This window comes from Berghia stephanieae, chromosome 4 (genome assembly GCF_034508935.2).
Source record: "Berghia stephanieae isolate SIO BIC M18660-M18661 chromosome 4, UCSD_Bste_1.3, whole genome shotgun sequence".
In the NCBI taxonomy this organism is placed as follows: Eukaryota; Metazoa; Mollusca; class Gastropoda; order Nudibranchia; family Aeolidiidae; genus Berghia; species Berghia stephanieae.
Genome location: NC_088363.1, coordinates 71392824 through 71400323, shown reverse-complemented (window position 1 = coordinate 71400323; position 7500 = coordinate 71392824).

Here is a 7500-nt window from a genome sequence, read left to right as displayed (position 1 = left end):
TATGATGGCCAAAAAATTAATGAATGTTGAATAAATTTAAACACAACAAAACACAAGACAATGGCATGACAAAAACGAAGCCTTGATTTGTGTTTTAGTAGTGTGACACTCGGCTTGAGACAGGATTGTTAAGGGTTTGAGATAATGAGGGCTACGGAATTGTTTGGAATTGTTCTATATTTTCTCATTTACTCCCGACACTCATGTATAAAATGAGTATTTGATTGTGACAGCATTGTCTCCGCTGAAAAGAAATAAAATTAGCGCCTAATAAGCGTCAGCCCCACCCTACATACTTTGTGTAGTAATGAACATCTTTTTAATTTAGTAGAATTTTTTTTTCTGTTTTAAATTTCACGTTGGAAAATCACAAACGTGTTTACACGAAATTGTACCACAGACTTCCAAGATAAGATAATTAAAAAGAGCTTTTAAAAAAAACTGTCAACCGTAAAAGCTTTCTAGCTATTTAATATCCCTTGCAAAACCAAATTTGCATTCCTTTTCAAAATATAGTAAGTTCTATCCATTACTATTAGCATAAACATGCAGTAATCCGTGATTAACCTTTTGCAGGTGGATTTGAATTGTAATTTATCTGAAACCATAATAATAGACAGTAGTACGGTTTGAATTCCAAGTTTCATTGCTATAACTGCTCTTTTTTTCGGAAATATATTATGTCCGGTTGAACTAGATGCTAAAAAGGGGTTTAGAGCGGCGCATAGTTATGTTCTTGTAAAAGGCTCTTTACTCACATTCTATCATCGTACTCAGGTGTAAAACGAGTACCTGGCTGTTAACAGCGTTGCCTCGGTCCGAAAAAAATGTAATATCGCCTAACAGTAACAGGCATCGTTTCTCGTCCTAGATGTTGGGTGTTGCTGTTGGCTAGGAACCCCTTGTGAAGCGCTTTGAGCACGTTATTGGATATTGCTCTATATACAGCACAAAGTTAAAGCTCAAGTTTAACAACCGAAGTGACCAGAAATGTGAGAAATGAGTTTGTGTCATTGTAAATAAAAATCAAAAAACTATATTCATTCTCATCAATAAAACATAATAATAATATTATGACCAAACCAAGTCTCATTTTATTTGACTAGAAATGTAATTTTAGCATTAAGCTCACCATGAGATAATAATATACGATTCTTACACGCTTGCTTTTTTGTTTTGAGGGGGGGGGGGTCCAGACTTGTTTACGAATCTTTTATTCTACCCCTCAATTGACTCCGAATTCGTTATATTTGAATAAAAGACATTCACAAATTATCATTATAAACATGATATCATTATATTATGTGGAACTAACTATGGGGAGGGGTAGAATAATGTCGGTTTAACTCACTCAACCCTATCACCGACTATATCCGTAGCATACCCGGGGTTACTTTTACCCTATTTATTACATTTTTATGAGGCAAGTTATTGGCGTAGTATCAAAGCTAATGCTCTTAATTATTTTTTTATGTTTACGGTAGTTGAATAAAACTATCTATGCACATGCTCATTTTTAATACATTTTTTCAAATTTTGAAAAGTAGCAAAAATCTCTAGGATTGAGTGAGTTAAAGCGATTAATCGCATTAATTATCATTGCCAACGATATATATATATATATATATATATATATATATATATATATATATATATATATATATATATATATATATATAATATATATAAACTTTTAAAAGATTAACAACAACAAAAAACAAAAACAAAACAATTCTTTTATTTAGAAAATAGTCTCGCCTTTAACCCTCTCCTTACCACCCATAGGAAAATCGTCACATTCGTTACGATGCTATTCTCTCATTCTGATTTCTCTTGTACATCACAAAATCTAAAGAAATGCTTTGATTACAGCTATAAGTACTAAACACTGTGTTGTAGACATCATTTTGCTGAACAACCTTCTGTATAGAATGCACTTGATACTGTTTTGTTTGATTAGGAAAAGTCTATTTTGTGTCGGGTCGGTGTGAATTTTCGGGACAAATCCTAAAAATAGCTGGTAAGGAGAGAGTTAAAGGGTTAATTTGTCAAAGCGTAATGCAGTACTCTCCCCACAACTATTTATACGACAAGTTGATTTCTAGAACCTAAACACCTCAGTGTCAAATGGATTTTTGTCTTACGGTAGGTCAAGAGTTGACACGACACGACGTATTCCATAGAGTTGAGGGTGTATGTGACATGGAATTATCATGGACTTAAGGGTACGATACAGCCTATTAGAGTGCTAATGGTTAGTGTATTAATGACTTGAATGCCGGACACAGACCGGCCAGTTGGATCAATGTTATTATCCTTTGGAGGATTAGAACGTGTATTATAAAAAAATGTGGGAGGGTTTTATTTTGGTGCTGGTCTGGTCTGGTGCTTTGTGATGACTCATTTGGATAAAGTTGTCCTTTAGAACCACGAGACACATGGCGCTGGGGTTCATTCGGATTTCTGTGTCATGAAACGGAATATGTTAATTGCTTGCTACCCTTCGGACAGAACAACTGTCTATATGAAAATACTTTCCGACAGATCTAACAGACACAGTTCTCCAATTACTACTCGGTGAACAGAGGACAATAACATTTGCTTGCTACCCTTTGGATAGAACGATATTATATTTGAAAATACTTTCTGCCAGATCCAATAGTCCCAGTTACCACATCACTGATTGATGTACAGGGGAAACGGCGCAAAGTTTCTAGTTTCCGACCTGGTCCAGTCGATAAAGGATTATATGATTACATATTTAAGCTACCAAGTTATAGATCCACAATTTATGCCGTTTCGATTTCCTTTTCTTTTTTCTCCCCCCCCCCCCTTTTTTTTTTTTGAAGGGGGGGGGGGGGAGGGGGTGGGAGTTGATAATTAACATCGCGACTAGAACGTCTTTTTTTTTTGGGGGGGGGGGGGCATCGTTTTGACAAGCAATCTTATACTGTACCACACATACCGAAAGATTAAGTGATTCCAAACTTGTCAATAATAAAGTTATAAACTGGAAACTTCCAAAAGTTCATGTATATATTAGGTTCAGGTGGCTCTACTTGCCAAAAAGACCTTATTTTATTGGGGAGGGGGGGGGGGGGGTAGTGAAGGCGCATTTTAATCTGGCCACATTATGTGATGTAAAAATAATAATCAAAGTAGGTCAATAAATGAATGATTCTTGCGGATACCATACATATCTATCTATTTATCAGTCTGTCTATATATTTGATTTTCTGTCTATTTGTCTTTCTGTTTGTCTTTCACTCTTCCATATCTTTATTTTACTCTCTCTCTCTCTCTCTCTCTCTCTCTCTCTCTCTCTCTCTCTCTCTCTCTCTCTTTTTTTTTTTTTTTTTTTTTTCCTTTCTTTCTCTATTTCTATCACTCACGCACATTACACAAGCAACACACACACACATACACACACACACACACACACACACACACACACCAATCGTCGTTCAATCTCGTATACCAGGTCCCTCATCAACCCTTCAACCATCATTCATTATCGATTTAACCTTGTAAAGTGGGAGGTTCCTTAATTGTTAATCCACCAATCACAGCTCACCATTTGCCATCAAAGGTCATTCTTGTCATCACGAGGGAAGTGCTTTATTGTCCCTTCATTTTATTATTCTATTTCACCTTCTTCTTTCTTTTTTTCCTTCTTGGACATTTGATTTTCATTTCCTTTATTTCAAATTTTATTAAGCTCAATACAGTATAACAATTCTATCCAGTGGCAATAACTGCCACCAGTTTTTTTTTTTGTGCTCTTGTGTATGTGTGTTTGTGTGTGTGTTTGTGTGTGTGTGTGTGTGTGTGTGCGCGTGTGCGTGTTGTGTGTGTGTGAGTTTGTATTTGTCTATTGATCTTTTGTTTGTTTTACTTTGTATGCGTTTTGCTCGTTGGATTCCCATAAAATTAATTAAAGCAAAACTTCTGACAATCACTTCCACAATGCAAAATGGAAATTCTACGATCTTTAAAACTCCAAAACTGACGTTTCTCATATTATCCGAAATATCGTATGGCCTGGTAATTGAAAGGAAGCAAATTGGATGTACAAAAAAAAACACCCTCTTCATATCTTGGATAATATACAATAACTATACAAAGACAAGATACTTTCATGAAATTGAAAGAAAGCAGCTCGTGAAAAGAAATTGAGATGTCATACGATTACCAGGTGATACTTCAAGCGTTTGTCACTCCATGATGAATGGGAACTGCTGGTTCCTTTCAATATAATATATATATATATATATATATATATATATATATATATATATATATATATATATATATATAATATATATATATATTTATACCTTATCCTTGTCGTGGCTTTTAAATATTTTCTTATATTGTCATGACACCAATAGTAATAGTCAAGGTGATCTGAGATAAATTGCATGATCATTATAATGTATTCCGCTTCTATGCATTGATTTTATCTTGAGAATAATTCGCTGAATTTTGTTTATTTATCAATATGTTTGTTTATTTTGTTATCTATTTATCTATCCATCTATCTATTAATATTTGTTATCTATTTGTTGTTGTTGTAGTTGATTTTTTTACTATTATTTATTCATTTATATATTTATGTATTATTTATTTATTTATATATATAAATTTATTATGGGGCAACGTGGCTGAGCGGTCCGGTCTTTGCTTCGTACCCGAAAGGTGTCGAGTTCGAATACCCGCTGTGCTGCGTGGCCTTGAGCAAGTCAACTCGCGTTGGCTGAGTTTGCGGTGTTGTACTGCGGCTGACGCCTGGGTCATTCCAGTCTTCCCTTGGAATAGTCCCTAAAGACCTAATTTCCCACTTGGGATTACTAAAGGGAATTTTATTTACTTTATTTTACTTATGGATTTATCTAATTTCATATTTTTTTGGGCTAGTTCCATATTTTGTGTCCGGCATGTGACAAGAAAGTTGTTTTAAATTGCTTTTACACATCAGAAGCAATAATTGCGCTTCGATTGTGATATCGTGTGACTCAGTGTTAGAGACAGAGGGGCCGCACGTGCTGTTTTCTTAAACAACAACGGTTTTCTTGTTGGTTCCCAATGACTCGCTGCTTGTTGTCAGGGATTAATTTCCACCCTTTGGAAAGCAGATACAACAGTCAAGTTTAACTGGTCTAGTCAATAATGATAACAGAGACCAGGGTCCGAGTTCTCATCTCGTCATCGGTCTGTTTTGTTTTTTTATCTTTTGTTTGTTTGTTTTGTTTTGTTTTCTGTTTTTTTTGTTGTTGTTGTTGTTTTTGTGCTTGGGCCTAGGTCTTATCTTTAGAGTGGATGAAAGTGCACACCTAAAATGACAGAAAATTCTAATCATATGCCCTGTTCTAATCTAGCCACCCTACCGAAGAGGCAAAAAGTAGAAAGGTTCCCTGAGTTGTGACCTAGCTGTGGTCCAGCTCCATTAGAGTGTATGGAGGTCAGGGCCGAAACACTTGTTCGAAGGGTCTCCTTCGAAAACCCTCCATCTAAGTCTTTTAATACTCCCCAACTCGCGAAATGAACAAATAAAGAAAGAAAGAAAGTATTAAAGAAAGAAAGAAAAAAGTAAAGAAAGAAAGAAAGAAAGAAAGAAATTAACTAACCAATAAATTAATTGATTAAATCGATGATTCAAATATGACCCCCAGCCATTACCCCGTTAACAACGAATCTAATAAGTTAATAATCAAGAACTTGCCAACGATCTGAATACTGGAATTTTCAAAGGCATTTGACAAAGTACCACACGAACGGCTTCTTAGGAAATGTGAATTTTACGGCATCGGAGGTCACACTCTCCGATGGACTGAAATCTTTTTGCTGGGACACACACAGAAAGTGTTGGTGGGCGGCGAAACATCGAGTTCTTCGGCTGTCACATCATGAGTATCTCAAGGGACAGTTATAGGACCATTGCTCTTCCTATTACATTCAATGACTTACCAGAAGTAGTGTCATCAAGAGTAGACTATTTGCCAATAACTGCTTGCTATATCGCAAAATTTTCAAACAAGAAGATTGTCAAATATTGCAGCGGGACCTTGACAGTCTACATGAATGGGAAAACGTTTAACTAATGAGTTTCAATCCCGAAAAATGTGAAGTGTTGAGAATTATCAACAAAATGACCCCATGTTTGGCAAACTATGTGGTTCATGTAGTATTGTCAAGTCGGCCAAATATCTCGGCCTGAACATAAGCAACAATCTTATCCTGATACGACCATGTCGACAAAATTACAAAGAAGGCAAATGGCATCACGCACTTCTTCAAAGAAATAGAAAAGTTGTCCCAGAAACATTAAGGTCAAATTCTAAATGACTGTGGTACATGGTAAGACCTGTCGTGGGAAATGCCAGCAGTATGTGGGACCCTTTAACAAGAAAAATGTTAAGATGGTGCAAATAAGAGCTGTCCGTTTCGTGTTCAGCGATTTTGACAGAAGACACAGCGTTGAAACCATGCTTACCAACCTTCAATAGCCAACTCTGGAAGAACGAAGAAAGCAAGCTAAAGCAACTACGTTATTCCTTTCAATGCATAAGTTGATTGAAGTTCCCCACGACCTTGAACCTGCAACAAGGGAAAAAACCAGAGGACACGATCATAGATTCCAAATTTCTCGCCATGAACAGTCGTTTTTTTCCATCAATTATTAGAATTTGGAACAGGCTGTCTGCGGATGTAGTTAGCTCTGAAAACCTTAAACAGTTCAGAGACAGAATCGCTTCTGTGACACTCGAAACACCAACGTGCACACTAAAATCTGTGACAATACACCCCAGGTGGTTTGCAGATATGCAGAAAGAATAATAAGAATAAGAATCTTTAAAGAAATTCAAGTTGCATTCCAAAGTTCATTTCCGAAAGGACGAGGAAATCATATAATATGTTTTTCTTGCGAGGTATCTAATCGCCGACTCAAGTCTTCAACCTATTTAAGTTTTATTGTGAGTCGTACCTCTGCACACCCAACCCATAATTGCTCTCCGTAACTTCATCAGAAGCATGAAATATTGAGGGGGGGGGAGGAGGGGGGGGTGATGAGTCATTTTCTGAACGAATTAACTTCCTCAAATCTACGCGGGTTTATGTAAATTCCTAGATAATCCTTCCTCTGTGATTTAATCCCATGCCCTCTGATTGGATGACGAAAACTGGGTCAAGAGACCACAAAACAACTCGGGCAAAATCATATACTCACATAACGTACTAGAATATATGATAAAAAATATATAGACGCCTGTTTCTTGTCCTCAAATAAAGGGTCATCTGCTGCAGTCCCCGACACATTGGAACAAAGTTAAAAAGCTTGAGGTTCTTATCTTTAGAAGAAAATAAAAACGATGAGGTAACCCAGTAATCAGCCACCGAGTAGCGCCGAAGTGAGCATAAGAGGTTAACATTCTTGCTCACGTGAGGGGGTAGTTGGTTGTCTATAGTTGGGATCGAACTAGGATCTACCAGGTTATTTTG